An 18226-nucleotide genomic window follows, 5' to 3' on the forward strand; every position below is an offset into this window, starting at 1 on the left:
TAGTGATTATTATTACCATGATCAGGCTCATCCTTGTTTGCTAAAATTAATGAAACTCAACTCTAAATACCATGGACCCTCAGGCTTGTTTCTTGAGCTGCACCATCCTCACCAGAGATGCTGGGTCACCACTGAGTATAAGGCTGGGACTAAGATGACAGTTTCCCTTGGCCGAATACGATGCCCCCAGCATTGATGCAGATGGACCTGGAACCTGGCTAAAGAAAGGCTGGCTGGGCGTCCCCGAGGATGGGGCTGAGAGGCCGGTCAGATTTCAGCTTTCTCTGTGTTCCTTTTAAAATAATTGAAGTGTCAGCTTGGGTTCATGGGCTGGTCACGGTTTCCATCCCTCCCTAACTTCATAAGGCAAGTCCATGAATTATACAGTGCCGGAGCAGACGGTGCTAAGTAAGGATGCATCACAAGCCGGGCTTAATAAGGACACTCCAGCTATTCTTGGAAGGCATTTGCAAGTCAAAAATATGGTGCATGGAGATCTGATGTCGACTTCACATTCTGAAGATTTCAGCTAGGTCAGCATTATTTTATGTTAAATCCCATCAAAACAAAAAAATAAAGAAATAAGGAAGCGCTATAGTACATTGTTTTGCTTCGTTTTTAATTTGAACTTTTTAGTAATAACACAAATGGTCAAATCTGCCTACCTCCTCCCACACACCCCAACCCCATCTCCCATTCCCACACCCCCTCTAAGTAATGTCAACACACATTCTCATGGACTCATATGGTGTGGGTAGGCATTGCCTTGCTGTGGAATTAGAAAGTATTCCTACCATTATAATTTTGTGCTAAATAGTGAGAATATAAAAGCTTTCCTATTTTCTTTCTTTTTTTTCACCAAGCTTTCGCATGACCCATACCTGCGCTTTTCTATAACATGTCCACGTGTTAAAAACTCAGCCATTTATCAAAAAAATAGGGACTGACATCTATTTAAAAAATTAAATTGCGCTGGAGGATAGGAACCAAGAACCACAGTAAAAGCTGGGAGGCTTTTCTCCTGTACTCCAGGAGGGTGGCTTTTCATCCAGAATGCCCCAGGAGAGAGGGCTGACCATTCTGGATGGCTCCTTCGTCACTTCCTGAGAATCAGCTGCCTCCGTAGGAGATGCTGGGCCCTGTAGTGCAGGGATCCCACTTAGACTTCCCTTTATGGGTTCACATGTGGCTTTGTTTATAAACACAGTATTTCAGGGGAAAGGCAAGCAGGCATCACGTGCCAGGAGGTAAGGGAAGCACAGAAGCAGGAATATCTAAGAGGCCCCTACAAACCTTTTCTGGCCATTGATGGCAAAAAAGGATCAGGGTTTCCCTAACTCACCTCCTTGCAACCTGGAGAGCCACTAGCATCTTTATGTACACAAGGGCCAGGTTTATTTTGGGAATCCTTAAATGTAAACCCAATACAGCAGCGATGAGAGTATTTATATCAGCAGCAAAGTGCAAGAACAGCCTGTGAACTGGAAACCTCTTGGGCTGGAAAAGTCCAAGTGCTCAGAAGAAGGTAGGTAGACCAGCATTTCTCAAACTTAAATATGCCCAAGAATCCCCCTGGGGATCTTGTTTAAATAAAGACCAAGATTCTGCAAAGGGCCTAAGATGTTGCATTTCTAAAAGTGCCCAGGCAATGCTGCTGCTGATGCTGGTCCTTGGACCCCACTTTGAGTGGTGAGGGTGTAGGCTAGGTCCCTTTTTCCAGGAAGGCTTGTATTCAGGTTACTGGGCTCAGGTGCTGTGATGGGGGTTGGGGGGACATGGTTTCATGTCTGCTTCCAGATTGTGCCTTAGATGGACATGATTGGCTCATACAGGATGGTGGCCAGGGGGTGCTGGGCAGGCATGGGCATGGGACAGAACACAGGACCATGACTCAGGAGAAGTGGATTCTCCTGGCACCACCTGGCTCCCCTACTCAGCTGTGGAGTAGTAGAGACTATTTGATGACAGGGGGGTCATTGGCAGCTTTCATAAGAGCAGATATAAAGTCTCTAGGATGTGTTAGGTCAAAAATCTAAGTGTAATGGGGTGTGTATGGTAGGCTGACACTGAGTAAAGAAAGTGAGGGACCACATACACATAGATGAGTTTGTGTAAATGGAGAACTTCTCATTCTGAAAAGATACACAAGAAACCATAAACAGTGGTTGACTTTGGGGGGAGAAACTGAGAAAGAAGATATATGGAGCAAGAAGAGACTCCCTCCAATTGAAACACTCACTTCTCTGACCACAGTGATTGGTTCAGTGGGCTTGGACCTGTGACATGCCCTGTTCCAATCAGAGTGAGTCTCTGGGTATTTGCTGGACTGTGTTGTTCTCCATCTCATTCCAGTGAGACTCACTTGTCAACATCTGCTGATATCTGCCGTCCAGTGTGGTGTTCAGACAGTTGTTCACCTCCTTGCTGGCATCAGCTGGGACATGACAGTGTCCTCATCTGATCTCACAGGACATCCTCTCCTGTTGTTGTGAGTCCCCTGTGAGGCTCTGCCTTTCAGGTGACCCCTCTGCCCCACTCCTTGTGGGCATGGAGAAGCCCATCTATTCTCTCTGCACCAGGCTGAGGGAGTGGCACTCTCTGTGTCCATATGTCTGGGCTCCTCCACTGGACAGGGATCTCTCTCTAAGGTTTGCTATCATCCCAAGGCCCCTCCCTTCTTGTTTCCCAAACTGGCCAGAGATTTCTGGGTCTGATACTTCCTCTCCCACTGAGATTGGACCACAGGAGGAGTCAAGCATGTGACTCCTTGTCCCCGCCTCACATATCAGTAGCTCCTTCTGCTGCTCTCACCTCTGCCTCCGCCCACCCCACCCCTCTTAGTTATCCATGTCTAATCTCGGCAGCATGGCAGTCTGGTTCTCCAGCTCTCCTTTTTCTAATCTAGACTTTATGCCCCAATTCCTTCAGAGCTTTGCTTCTGATGATGCTAAAACTAGGCTTTTAGAACTGGAAAAAAAAAAAAAAAGAGTTTTTGCAAATCAAAAGCCTTATCTTTCAAGAACTTGTTTCTGCTATGAGTACCAAAATTCTATTTTGAAATGAAAAGAGTTGACTGTTTCTCTTCTCCTTACATTCCATGTTCCTGATCTAACAGTCCTAATCTTGCTTGAGGCCAGGCACCTTTGCCTTGGGTACATGGGTGTGGGAAGTATGATCGTCCTGCTGTGGCATCAATGGCCCTTCAGCTCCCTGCAGCCTTCCTAAGTTCTGCAGGGGAATAGGAGAAAACAACTTTGGGTTGGGACACCCAACTAGTGGCAGAAATAGTCCCACTTCTGCCACTGAATTGTTGCGCGACCTAGGGAGTGGCTGAATCCTTTTGAACCTTGCTGTTCTTATCTGCAAAATGGGGAGAGCAACAACCACCTCTCAAGGTTGTTTCAGGATCAAGGCAGATAACATATGTGAAAGTGCTTTGCAAATCACAATGTATGGTATAAACATGAAGCATCATTACTTTCCAGTGTTCTTAACTTCTTTGTGTAGTTTTCCCTGCCAAAGGCTTCTGTCTTGAGCTCGCATGGCAATTTGCTCACAGAGCCATGAACGTATTGTATTGTGCCGAACTTATATTTTAACATGTCTGCTGGCTTCTTGTACTGTATGTGAGTGCTTGGAGGGCAGGGACCACACCTATGTGATCTTGGCACCTCTTGCCTTCAGCCAGTGTCTGAAGTAGGTGCCCAGTATGTGTTTGTTGATGAAGGGGTGGACACTTAGCAAGTACTCAGTAGATTCATGTAATATAAATAAATAATTAGCCAGGAGCAGCAATGGGCTGGAACTTCTGTAGACTAGTGGTTTTCAACTGGGAGCAATTTTGTCCCCTTCCTCCCAGGGGGTATTTGGCAATCAGAAGATGTTTTTGGTTGTCATAACTTGGGGAGTGCTACAGATATCTAGTGGGTAGAAGCCAGGGATGCTGCTAAACATCCTACAATGACCAGGACAACCCCCTACAACAAACAATTATCCAGTCTAGAATGTCAAGAGTGCCATTGCCTAGAAACCCTGCTGTAAGCTCTCTTTTTAAACAGTCCTGAGAAATAAGTCCTGTGAGTCCAGAATTGGAAGGGAAGCTTAGACTTTGGGTTTAAAAATGATGTCTTGATTATCTTTGATGAATGGAAGGGGGTGGAGATATGGTGGCTAATGATGAAGATTCTGAAAATTATTACTAGCTGGGGGTGGGAGAGGAGAGAGACTTTGGAAAATGTCCAGCTGAAGAAGAGAAGAGGGTTGGCATCAGACAGGATAGGGTGGGGCCCTAGTGTGCTGGGAGGCACTGAAGGAACCTCCGAGTAGAGAAGTTAAGCATGTGTGCTGAGCTCTATGATTGTCCATTAATTCCCTGTCCTTCTTCTGCAGGAGGCACCTGTTGAACTCAGGCATCGGCATGTGACTTGATTTGGTAAATGAAATGTGAGAGAAGTGACATCCACTTTGAGGCAGGCACTTTCCGAGTGAGTATGTACTTCCCCATGTTCCCCAGTGTGGTTGCTTAGCCAGCCCAGGCCCCAGAATGAGATAACAGCAACATAGAGCATGACCTGTAATTGCCGTGAAGATGAGAGAGAAACAGACCTGGAATGCCTTACACCACTGCAGTTTTTTGGATTATGTTTTATTGCACCATAATCTATCCTATCTTGAGAATGTACTATATTGGGGCTGACATAGCTAGCAATCCTGTGTAACTGAAGATCAGCTCATCTTTCCTTTCCCCTTTGAATTGGTTTGCACAGGGATCTCTGAGGTGTCTTGGCTAGAGAAGACAAATGCCAAGTGACTAGGACCCCTAATTGTTGTCAACGAAAAGAGTCAGACTCTGTAATATATTTGGAGGGGTTTATTCTGAGCCAAATATGAGTGATCAATGGCCTGTGACACAGCTCTCAGGAGATTCTGAGAACATGTGCCCAAGATGGTCAGGCTACAATTTGATTTTATACATTTTAGGAGGACATAAATCGTCAATTAATATGTGTAAAATACATTGGTTCAGTCGGGAAAGGTGGGACAACCTGATTCAAAGATTTTCTGATTGGTAATTGGTTGAAAGAATTATTATCTAAAGACTTGGAATCAATAGAAAAGAATATCTGGGTTTACGATAAGGGGTTGTGGAGACCAGAGTTTTTTCATGCAGATTAAGCCTCCAGGTAGGAGGCTTCAGAGAGAATAGATTGTAAATGTTTCTTTTCTTTCTTTTTTTTTTTTTTTTGAGATAAAGTCTTGCTCTGTTGCCCAGGCTGGAGTGCAGTGGTGCAATCTCGGCTCACTGCAACCTCCACCTCCTGGGTTCAAGCGATTCTTGTGCTTCAGTCTCCTGAGTAGCTGGGATTACAGGTGTCTGCCACCATGCCCAGCTAATTTTTGTATTTTTAGTAGAGATTGGGTTTCACCATGTTGACTAGGCTGGTCTGGAACTCCTGACCTCAAGTGATTCACCTGCCTCAGCTCCCAAAATGCTGGGATTACAGGCGTGAGCCACTGCACCCAGTCAAGAATAGACTGTAAATGTTTCTTATCAGATTTAAAGAGTCTTCTATCAGTAATTCCAAAAGGGAGGAGGATATAATGAGGCATGTCCAGCTCTCTGTTCCCATCATGTCCTGAATTCGTTTTTCAGGTTAACTTTGGAATGCCCTTGGCCAAGAGGAGGGGTCCATTCAGATGGCTGGGGGAACTTAGAATTTTATTTCTGGTTTATACAGTCCATCTGCATTCTCAAAGCTCCAGGAGGCAGGAGCCATGGTGGGTCCAGGGGAAGGCAACTAACACTCCAAAACTCCCTTCCCACTGCTGCTTCAATGCCAGCTTCACAGAAAGATATATGATGGTTCTATTTATTTAGTTATCACAAATGTCACTATTATCACAGATGACATTAATTTTTAAAAGAAAAGGAAGAAAATATGTCACATTTCTGTTTTGTGCATATGCTGATTGAATGAAAAGTTTATATCAGATGCCAACTTAAAATAAGGACATATAAATATTTAATTGTTTATATGTATGTATACATTGCTGTATACACAATATTTATCTATACAGTTATAGAGCACTGATTCTCAGCTGAGGGGTGATTTTTACTTTCCAGGGAGACATTTGGCAATATCAGGAGACATTTTTGGTTGTCCCAGCTGAGGTCTTGGGGGTACTCCTGGCATCCAGTGGGTAGAGGCCTGGGATGCTGCTAAGCATCCTTCAGTGTACAGGGCAGTCCATATTATCTGAACTGTGCTGAGGTTGGGAGAGCCTGGCCTGGATGTACATCTAAAGCCAGGAGTTCTGGGGCTGTTTTGTGTGAAGCCATGAGTGCTGATATCATTCTTCAGAGCATCATTGACACACATCTGCTTGATTCATTTCACGTCCCCACCTTGGCTGACTCATCTAGAAGAAACCACAAGTCACAGATCAGCGAGGGGCCAGCCCTCACGGTCCTTACAAGACAGCCTCGATGGCACTGGGGTTCCCCTGGGAACACACATGGTCAAGCATAGCTGCCTTGCTCAGCTCTCAGGATGAGAACTATTTACACCTAGTGTGCTTTATAGCACACCTGGGATGGGAGTTGCAACGGCGGAAAGGTAACGGTGTGGGAGGAAGGGAGTGAGAAGGGGAACCGGAGAAGAGAGGGCCAGTCATGTTAGTTTTATGAAGATACGACAATTAGCACATCATTTAAAACATTGCTCATAAGGATTGCTTAGGCGCAATTTGTCTATATATGAAGATATTGAGATATGTGATTTTATAGCTACAGCTATATGTAATATATGTGTGTGTGTGTGTATACACACATTAGTAATGAGGTGAAACATTTACTGTCCTAACAGCTGGAACTAACATTCCACATGGAATGGGAACTGACTTTGAGACACTTTCTGGATAAGTCACTGGACTGGAGAGGGAGACTTGGAGGGCAAACATGCCAGCTGGACTCCCAGAGAATAAGCTAGCTTGTTGCTGAAGATGGAAACCTTCTCACTTTTGCTCCTGAGATGGGAGATTAACAAAAAAAAAAAAAAATAGAAAGGAAACAAAAAACAGAGAAAAAGAAGGAGGAAGACAGAGTAGCCAGAAAGATGATGAGATGCTAGGATGCTTTATGGGTGGCAGAGCCCGTGAGAAATGTGTGGTGGGTTTTGGGGACGGGGTGAAGTGGGAAGGCCTTTAGGAAGCAGACTGTGGTGCTACTTTGCCACTTTTCTAAGTGGGAGAGAAAAAAAGAATGAGAGCATGGCCCTAGAATGTTTGTCATGCAGTGTGCTCAGAGCTATATTAGGATGTCTTTCCTGTCCTGTCTGATGCTCTATGTGGCAGGTTTGAGCTGCCCAGGGAAGAGACTCAGCCTCCAGGGCCCTCTCTTCCCCTGTGCCCTGCTCCATACCTCCACGTGGTGCATGAGGGAGGGCCCAGGAGGCTGAGGCCATGCTGGGGCCCTAAGCTCTGGCCTAACCAAGTGAAGTCTTAGGGGAGACCTTGAACCATAAGGCAGGGGTTAGTGTTTCCAGCCACATGGATCTAGATGTTAAGGAAGCTAGGGAGCTCCAGCTGACAGGTGGGGAACCAGACTTACTCCACCAAACGATTAGACCAGATGCCAACTCATTTCCAGATCTCATTGCCAAAGATACTAGAAAAGCCCTTAGGTAAAACAAAGCGAGGAATCGGAGGCATACACAAATCCACCAAGTGGAGAATCCACACACTTGCAGAAATGACACTAATGCTTTGAAGGAGGCAAATTTCTCAGACTTGTCACATATTTATTTGCAGTTTCAGTCTCTAGAGATTCCAGAGTCTGGGATCTGGGTTGGGGTGAAGGGAGGCATGGTTTTGCCACAGCCTGCCCTGTACTGCTGAATTCTCCTGCGCGTGCTCAAGTGCTTGCAAATGAAAGGTCATCTGGGCCTTGATCAGTCGTGTCGCCTGTGGATGGTGAGCAGCATGGCAAAGGCAGAGGTCTGTGAGGTGGGGGCAGTGGGGCTCCGTGGGCAGGTTTGCCATGCCTGAGCACCAGGTCCCTACTCTAACACAGGCACACCATAGAGATATTGCAGGTTTGGTTCCAGGCTACCACAATAAAGCAAATATCACAATAAAACAAGTCACACAATTTTTTTGGTGTCCCAGTGCGTATAAAAGTTGTGTCTGCATGATACTGTTGTCTATTAAGTGAGCAATAGCATTGTCTAAAAAACAATGTACATACCTTAATTAGAAATACTTTATTGATAAAAAATGCTAACGATCATCAGAATCTTCAAGTCATCATAAACATTTTGCTGGTGGAGGGTCTTCCTTCAGTGTTGATGGCTGCTGACTGATCTGGGTGGTGGTTACTGAAGATTGAGATGACAATGGCAATTTCTTAAAGGACAAAAACAATGAAGTTTGTTGCATCAATTGACTCTTCCTTTCAAAAAAGATTTCTCTGTAGCTTTTGACAACATTTTATCCACAGCAGAACTTCTTTCAAAATTGGAGTCAGTCCTCTTAATCCCTGCTCCTGCTTTATCAACTAAGTTTATGTGATATTCTAAATACTTTGTTGTCATTTCAACGATGTTCATAGCACCAGTAGATTCCACCTCAAGAAACCACTTTCTTTGCATATCTGTCAGAAGCAACTCCTCATCTGCTGAAGCTTTATCATAAAATTGCAATGATTCAATGTCATCTTTAGGCTCCACTTGTCATTTTATGTCTCTGCCACTTCTGCAGTTACTTCCTGCACTGAAGTCTGAAGCCCTCAAAGTCATCCATGAGAGTTGGAATCCACTTCTTCCAAACTCCTGTTAATGTTGCTATTTTGACCACGTTCTATGAATCACAAATGTTCTTATGGCATCTAGAGGGGGAAATCCTTTCTAGGAAGATTTCAATTTATTTTTTCTAGATCCTTCCAAGGAATCACTATCTATGACTGCTAAAACTTTTTAAAAATTATTTCTTAAATAATAAGACTTGAAAGTTGAAATTACTCTTTGACCTAAGGGCTGAGATTGGATGTTGTGTTAGCAGGCATGAAAACAACATCAATTGTACATCTCTTTATACATCTCCATCAGAGTTTTTGGGTGACCAGGTCCATTGGCAATGAACAGTCATATTTTGAAAGGAATCTTTTTTCCTGAGCAGTAGGTCTCAAAATTGGGCTTAAAATATTCAGTAACCCATGTTGTAAACCAATGTGCTATCATCCAGGCTTTGTTGTTCCACTGATAGAGCACAGGGAGAGTAGATTTAGCATTGTTCTTAATGGCCCTAGGATTTTGGTGATGGTAAAGGAGGAGCATTGGCTTCAACTTAAAGCCACCAGCTCCATTAGCCCCTGATAAGAGAGTCAACCTGTCCTTTGCCATGGAAGTCAGGCATTGACTTTTCTTTTCTTTTCTTTTCTTTTTTTTTTTTTTTTTTTAAATTATTTTGAGATGGAACCTCACTCTGTTGCCCAGGCTGGAGTGCAGTGACATGATCTCGGCTCACTGCAACCTCTTAACCTCCTGGGTTCAAGCAATTCTCCTGCCTCTGCCTCCCGAGTAGCTGGGACTACAGGCGCATGCCACCACGCCCGGCTAATTTTTGTATTTTTAGTAGAGATGGGGTTTCACCATTTTGGTCAGGCTGGTCTTGAGCTCCTGACCTTGTGATCCACCTGCCTCGGCCTCCCAAAGTGCTGGGATTACAGGAGTGAGCCACCATGCCCAGCCGACTTTTCTTTATCTATGAAAGTCTTGGATGGCAACTTCTTCCAAGAGTAGGCCGTTTCATCTTCATTGAAAATCTGTTGTTTAGTGTAGCTACTTTCATCAGCCATCTTAGCTAGATCTTCTGGATAATTTGCTGCAGCTTCTCTATCAGCACTTGCTGCTTCACCTTGCACTTTTATGTTCTGGAGATGGCTTCTCTCCTTAAACCTCATAAACCAACCTCTGCTAGCTTCCAACTTTTCTTCTACAGCTTGCTCAGCTCTCTCAGCCTTCATAGAATTGAAAGAGGATTAGGCTCTGGATTAGGCTTTGGCTTAAGGGAATGTTGTGGCTGATTTGATCTTTCATCCAGACCACTCAGACTTTATGTCAGCAATAAGGCTGTTTCACTTTCTTATGATTCGTGTGTTCACTGGAGTAGCACTTTTCATTTCCTTCAAGAATTTTTCCTTTGCGTTCACAACTTGGCTGTTTGCTGTGAGAGGTCTAGCTTTCAGCCTCTCTTGGCTTTTGACGTGCCTTCCTCACATGCTTCATCTTTTCCAGCTTTTGATTGAAAGTGAGAGACTGTGACTCTTTTTTCCACTTGAATACTTAGAGGCCATTGTAGGGTTATTAATTAGCATAATTTCCATATGTATGTGTTTCAAGGAATAGGAAGGCCCAAGGACAGGGACAGAGACAGGGATTGGCCAGTAGGAGCAGTCAGAACACACGCGACATTTATCGAGTTCACTGTGGGCGTGGTTCATGGCACTCCAAAATAATTACAATAGTGACATCAAAGATCATTGATCACAGATCACTATAACAGATGTAGTAATAATGACTAAGTTTGAATTATTGTGAGAATTACCAAAATGTGACAACAGAGACACAGAGTGAGCACAACCTGTTGGAAAAATAGCTCTGATAGACTTGCTGTGTATGCAGGATTGCCACAACCTCCAATTTGTACAATTGCAACATCTGCTGAGCACAATCAAGTGAGTTCAGTAATATGAGGTGTGCCTGTAAATAGCATGAGGGCCCCTAGTTTCTCTTCCCTCACCTGCAGGAGCCTTTAAACTTGAGACTTGAGTTGGGTATTGTCTGCTGGTCCCCAGCATTCTCACCACTTTCTATGGCGTCTTCCTGGACTGTAATGGTAGGGAAGATAAAAATGATATTTCTCAAACTCCCTTGCAGCTATTGCTCTGACAGTACACTTTGTTCTGCCAATCAGATGCCATCAAGCTGAGATGTGAAGCGGAAGTGAGGCAGAGGCTCCCTTCCTTTTGTTTGGCGCAGTTTTCTCTGAGAGAGCAGAGGTGGGAGATGAGGGGACCTCTGCCCCAGTGTTTCTGCATCCAAGCTCCAGCCTTGTTGAAGGTGAGAAAAGCAGCTGTGATGGTTTTATGACCCTAGTCCCTGGCTTCTGATCCCTGGATCACAGCTAAGGGGCTGTGTTCTTGAATAGAGAGTGGTGATCTCCCAATTCTCCCCATCCTGGCTGTGTCACAGGGAGCAACTCTCTCAGTGGGTTGGTTCTGTGGTGTTTGGAGAGACATTCCTGGAATCCCAGGCAAGAGTCTGCTGCTCCAGTCCTTCCAGTGCTTTTTTGTTTATTTATTTATTTACTTATTTATTATTTTATTTTATTTTATTTTATTTTACTTAAAGTTCTGGGATACCTGTGCAGAACGTGCAGGTTTTTTACATAGGTATACATGTGCCATGGTGGTTTGCTGCACCTATCAACCCATCATCTAGGTTTTAAGCCCTGCATACATTAGGTATTTGTCCTAATGCTCTCCCTCCCCTTGCCCCCCACCCCCTGACAGGCCCTGTATGATGTTCCCCTCCCTGTGTCCATGTGTTCTCATTGTTCGACTACCACTTATGAGTGAGAACATGTGGTGTTTGGTTTTCTGTTCCTGTGTTAGTTTGCTGAGAATGACGGTTCCCAGCTTCGTCCATGTCCCTGCAAAGGACATGAAGTTGTTCTTTTTTATGGCTGCATAGTATTCCATTTTTTAAAAATCCTTGTATTAAATGCTTTCCTGTTGAAAATAGCTATGCTGGGCTGGGTACAGTGGCTCAGGCCTGTAATTCCAGCACTTTGGGAGGCCAAGGTGGACTGATCACCTGAGGTCAGGAGTTTGAGACCAGCCTGGCCAATATGATGAAACCCCATCTCTAATAAAAAACAAAAATTAACCGGGCATGGTGGTGCATGCCTGTAATCCCAGCTACTCAGGGGCTGAGGCAGGAGAATTGCTTGAACCTGGGAGTCAGAGTTTGCAGTGAGTCAAGATCCCGCCACTGCACTCCAGCCTGGGCAACAGAGCAAGACTTTGAAAAAAAAAAAAAAAAAAAAGGAAAGAAAGAAAGAAAAGAAAAGAGCTACACTGGTTTCTATCTCCCACTAACTGACACAGGACTTTATAAAGACAACCAGAGGAGTTGTTAAGAACCATTGAACTAATACCCTGGATTTAGAACAACAGAAAGTTCACAACACACAAATAGCCACAAAGGAGGTAGAGTGGGTTCCTTTCCCAGTCAGCACTTCCTCCTCTCTGAGAGCTAAGCCTGGATTCTCATGCACGAGGGGACTGTCCCGACTCCTCTGGGCCCTACCACGTTCCTGTCTCCCAGTCTGGGCTGGGACTAGGGTGAGGCAAAGGTGCCTAGGCATGAAATGTAAGGAGGCACTCACCCTCAGGGCTGTGCGAGTACAGGCTGAGCCCTGAGAGTCAGTGCCTCTATAAATTTTATATACTAAGTACTTCACTTGCCTCACCCCAGTCCTGGCCTCCTCAAAATTCTGACCTAGGTGGACCTAGTTGGCCTCAACATTGAGTGCAGAGAACTCTTGTCCTCTGCTCATGCTCTGGCTCAAAGCCCATTCTGTAAGTAGCTCCTCTGGAGGGCTCTCAAGTCTGCCCTGCACCTCACACTGTGCCTATGTGAGGCTGCAGCTCCCAAAGGCTCTCTGCATTCCCTCTGCTGTGACATCCCTATCCTACTACCAGGAGGGAGGATCTTTGGTCCCAAGCTTAAAACGGGTCCCCACTAGCTATGCCAACACGACATTTCCAGGTAACATCAGACACCACCAGGGGAATGGCAGCTTGGGGCATTGTTCTGTGAGCTCTTTGTGCCCAGTGTCCAATCATCAGGCTGTATGAACAGAAGTGCAGTATGCAAAACAAGGGAGGGGAGAGTTCGGCTCCACCCCAACTCATCAAACACACCTGGAGAGGCTCCACTTCCAAGGGGCTGGAGTCCTTGAAGGAAGAACAATTGGCAAACAGCTAATCAACATACAGGTGTTGCCCAATTTTAATAGAAAGTAGAGAAGTGCAAATGAAAGCAGCAGAGCAGAAAGTTACTTTTTGCACTTATCAGATTGTCGGCAGTTAGAACTGCTGGGCACAGTGGCTCATGCCTGCAATTCTAGCACTGTGGGAGGCCAGAGTGGGAGGACCGCTTGAGCCCAGGAGTTTAAGGTCAGCCTGGGCAACAGAATGAGACCCTGTCTTTATGAAAAGAAAAAAGAAAAAAAATTAAATCAAAAGAGAAAAAAAATTAGAAGCATGAATGATTCAGTAGCAAGGTCTAGAGCTGGGTGCTGTCTCATCTCTCAGTACCCTGGACGCCATTGGCTGAGGAAAGGCAGAGAAGACAATGCAATGAGTAGTGTCAGTGCTTTTATAAAGGAGGGAAGTGAAAATGTGTTCTTCTCTCTATGTTTCAAAATGCCCACATACCTAGCAAGAGGCAGATAGCAAAGCTGTGGCGTTCCCTTCCATCCTGTTCAGTCACTTCTTATCTGCCTGGAAGGTTCACTGGGGGAGCTCGAGGGAGCAGCTGCTGAGGCAGGCCATGCACAGAAGGAGATTTCAGCCTTAGAACCTATTCAGATGAGCACACCGCTCTGCTTGCATGGGCTCTGAAGATATCCCAATCTGGGTTTCCAGGAAGCTCTGGACACTACTAGAAACACATCTGGAGTTTGGACGGAGAAAGCCAGCCTGCAATAGCCTACATAGCCATGGACTATGAGCTTGCCTGACCTGTTATTACCTGATGGAAGTGTAGCCCCTGGCTGCTAGGTACGGGCAGGGGTGCTGGGGTGGTGTGGGGTAAGGAGAGATGTGAAGAGGGGGAGAGGGAAGCTCTTTATGACAGGGAAATATGTGTACCTCCAGGAGGTTTTGTGAGTGCCAGGTGCAACCATGATTAGTAAAGACACACTGGCAACTCCTGGACAAGTATTACCACATACGCACTAGTAAGGGAGAAGGAAAGTTAGGAAGGGGGCCATTTCTCTTTAGGGAGGTGGCACAATGTGGTTATTTTAGTGAGAAAATAAGTCTTACCTTGGTCTCAGTCTTGCAATGTAATCTGAACTTATCTGCTTAACCACTCTGAGTTCCAGTGTGCGCACTGGAACTTACTTAGCATTCTTACTTAGAATGTGAAAGTCAAAATAAGAGTATGTAAAAAGATATACTGAGATGTTTCCACTGTTACACAAATGTAAGGGTTGGGTGTTATGTCCTCATCTCCTGTCTGGCTCTTCTGTCTCTACCTCCAGCCTAATCTTCCCCTGCTCCACCTCACTGTCCTCAGCCTCACTGGCCTTCATTAAGTTCTAGAAAGAGTAATCCTCTTTCCTGCCTCAAAGCCTTAACACATGCTGTTCCCTGTTCCTGTAACACTCTTCTCTTTTTAAATTATTATTATTTAATTTTTGAGGTGAGATCCACTCTGTCACCCAGGCTGGAGTACAATGGCACAATCTTGACTCACTGCATCCGCCACCTCCTGGGCTCAAGCAATTCTTCCACCTCAGCCTCCCAAGTAGCTGGGATTACAGGTGTGCACCACCACACCTGGCCAATCTTTTTTGTATTTTTGGTAGAGATGGGGTTTCCTCATGTTGTCCAGGCTGGTCTCCAACTCCTGAGCTCAAGTAATCCACCTGCTTCAGCTTCCCAAAGTGCTGGGATTGCAGGCGTAAGCCACTGTGCTCGGCTTCCTTCTCTTTATGTCTGGTTAGAAGAGCTCATCCCCCAGAGCTCAGCCCAGGCATCACCTCCCCAGGGAAGTCTTCCATGACTTTCCTGATTAGGTCAACTTTTTATTTGCACTCATATGAGCAAAAGTACATCCTTCTCATTGTACTCATCTCAATTGTAGTTTTACGTGTATTTGTATGATAAGGTGATGATTACCTGTCTCATTAGAGGCTTGTTGTGAGGATCATCAGGCAGCTCTATTGAAAGTCTACCATAGAGAGGAACATAAGCCTTTAGTCAGCTCCAGCTCACCAGCCATATGAATGAGCCACCTTGGAAAAGGAGCCTCCACCCCGGTCAAGCCTGCAGATGACTGCCGCTTGAGTTGATAAATGTCTGCAATCTCATGAGACATCCTGAACTAGAACTACCCAGCCAAGCCACTCCTGGATTCCTGACCCACAGAAACGTAAGAGAGAATAAATGATTACTATTGTTTTAAGTCACTAAGTTTTGGGGTATTTACTATACAGCAGTAGAAATAGTGCAGATTTAGGTGCCTGGAAATGTGGTGCTGCTGTAAGAAATGTGGGAATGGCTTTGGCACTGGATTTGGGCAGAAACTGGGAGGCGAGGGTGCATGATAAGTTAAAGGGACTTCAAGAGACTTCACTTCAAGAGAAGCCTGATGGCTGTGATAAGGATGCAATAAGAGCTTAAAAGAAAATGAGGAGGGTCAGGTACTCATGCCTGTAATCCCAACACTTTGGGAAGCTAAGCTGGGAGGATCACATGGGGCCTAGAGTTTAAGACAAGCCTGGACAACATAGTGAGACCCCATCTCTACAACAAATTTTTAAAAAATTAGTGGAGCATGGTGGTGTGCACCTGTAGCCCTAGCTACTCAGGAGGCTGAGGCACTTGAGCCCAGGAGTTCAAGGTTACAGTGAGCTATGATCACGCCACTGCATTTCAGCTTGGGTGACAAGTGAGACTCTATCTCTAAAAAAATAAAAGTAAGAGTGAAACACTTGAGAGAAGAGGTTCTTTGTTATGTAACAGTAAAAAGTTTAGAAATGCTGTCACTTGTGATAACCTGGAAAATAGCAAGTGGTCCTAATGAACTGGGTTATCCAACAAACAAGAGTTCCAGGCAGTGTTGAAGAAACACAGAGTATCATTTCTGGGCAGTGGTAGGAGTGGGTCCCAATCAAGAAATGATTAACATCTGCTCTGCTGGATTTCAAAATTGCTATGGGCCAGTGACTTCCATATGCCTCTTGCTTTCCCCATTTTTGAATGAGCAAAGGGAATCTAGAGTAATGCCTGTCCACCATTGGAAGTTGGGTGTGTAGGGGTGCAGATAATGTATCTCTTTAGTTTATAGTTTTAGGATGGAGAGGAACTATACTCTAGGAGCTGTACTTGAGAAACCGCATCATGGGACCTTCATTTATGCCAGGACATGATTTAAATAATAAGATACTGGACCTCATGCTGATGTTGTCATTGAAGGACTTTTTGGGCATGTTGAAAGGCTGGGGAGTCAGCTAATTTTAATTTAAGAGAGATGTGAATTACAGAGGGCAAGAAGGCAGACCTTGACTGCAAGTGTCTGAGATGGTCCCCAATGAGCCTGATATCATGGTATCCATTCTCTGTGTAGTTAGTTCCTTCCCACATGATTAGTGCTTTGTGACCAATAGAATTCTGTGGAAATGACAGGGTGTGTGACTTCTTAGACCAGGTGATAAAAAGCATCGCAACTTTTGCATTGGTCTCTTGGATTGCTCACTCTGGGGGAAGTCAGCCACCATGTCAGGAGGACACTCAGGCAGCCTGTGGAGAGGCCCACATGAGAGGAACTAGGGCCTCCTGCCAATATCCACCACCAACTTGCCAGCCATGAGAGTGAGCCACCTTGGAAATGGACTTTTCACCTCCTGTCAGGGCTTCAGGGACTGCAGCCCTGGCCAACATCTTGACTGCTACCTTGTGAGAGATTCTGATCTAGTGTCTGCATGAGATAATAAGTGATTATTGTTGTTTTGAACCATTATTTTTGGAGGTAATTTGTCATGCAGCAATGGATAACTAATACAGCCAATCCTCTCTTCTCTGGCCTTCGTTTTCCTGGGTAAACTCTCTTGTTTTTGACCTTATATTCAATTTGTGAGCAGGACCAGGATGAAGATGAGCTGAGGGGGTGCATAGGGCCTCCTTCAATTTTGTGCCTGAGGAGTCTTGCTTGTTTCACCCTTGCCCCAGTCCTGTGTCTGGTTTCTGTATGGTGTGATAAAAAGTCAGTCCCTGGTGATCTTGCCCTTAACCTTGCAGCCTGACTACTGCCAGCCCCCTGTGCCTGACTTGGCTTCCTGTGGAGAAGCCTGTGGAGTCAGGTGGACAACCCCTGTGGTCCTTTAAGACTGCAGGCAAAAAAAGGAGGAATGGGCTGAACACCACCAGTGGGGGCAGTTCTCATAGAATTCTGGAACCCAGCAGGTCCTTACATTGGCCCTGAGGTGAGTGGAGAGACCTTTAGTGGTGGAGTGCATCAGGTGGTTGTGACACCTTGACCTTAGGGTGCAAACAGGCCTCAGGGGTTCAGGGCAGTCCCAGAAGGGGCCACGAGAGAATGGCCTTCCTCGAGGTAGAGATTGGAGCCCATGTGGGACATTCATATATAGAAGCAGAAGGAAAATAACACTAGTAACACACGGAGTGACTCCTCCAAGCCAGCCATTGGCTTTACCTCATCCAATTCTCCCGAAAGCCCAATGCATGATATACTCATCATCCCTTAAACCCAGTTTCAAAAATCCAAAAAGTGGTAGTGTGCAGTGGCTCATGATCTCGGCACTTTGAGCAACAAAGTGAGACCCCCGTCCTGGGAGGCTGAGGCAGGAGCATTGCTTGAGTCCAAGAGTTTGAGGCTGCAGTGAGCCATAATCACGCCACTGCACTCCAGCCTGTGTGACAGAGCAAGACCCTGTCTCTAAAAATAACTCCAAAAGCTCTGACAACCGAAAGATTTTTATAACTCACTTGGTGGCAAGTCCTGGACTGAACTGATGTGAGACTATTTATAGTCTTAATTATGCCATTTACTGTAAATATCTATAAGTTTCCCTACAAAAATATTAATGCATTTGATTACAGGGTGTTCCCCAGAACCCACTGAGTGCTCCATAATATAGTGTTATGTACCATATAACTTTTCTAAAACCCAGCATTTCTGAATGTTGAAACATCTGCTCCAAAGATAAAGTACAGTGGGCGTCTTAGTCTATTTTCTGCTTCTATAACAGAATATCTGAAACCGAGTAATTTACAATGAATAGAAATGTATTTGGCTCATGATTCTAGAGGTTTGGAAGTCCAAGAGAATGGTGCTGACATCTGGTGAGGGCCATTGTGCTGCATCATTCCATGATGAGAGGCAGAAGGGCAAGTGAGCATGTGAACCAGAGA

General features: G+C 45.1%; 1 long non-coding RNA gene across 1 annotated transcript; it reads left to right on the forward strand.

Moving 5' to 3' along the window:
* Positions 1-4387: 4387 nt before the first annotated feature.
* LOC109023391 (uncharacterized) lies at positions 4388-15186 on the forward strand. The gene is made up of 4 exons (XR_008671618.2): positions 4388-4484; positions 10972-11117; positions 13712-13846; positions 14961-15186. It is a non-coding gene; the product is annotated as an uncharacterized lncRNA (long non-coding RNA).
* The last annotated feature ends 3040 nt before the right edge of the window (positions 15187-18226 follow it).

This window comes from Gorilla gorilla, chromosome 16, assembly GCF_029281585.2.
Source record: "Gorilla gorilla gorilla isolate KB3781 chromosome 16, NHGRI_mGorGor1-v2.1_pri, whole genome shotgun sequence".
Lineage (NCBI taxonomy): Eukaryota > Metazoa > Chordata > Mammalia > Primates > Hominidae > Gorilla > Gorilla gorilla.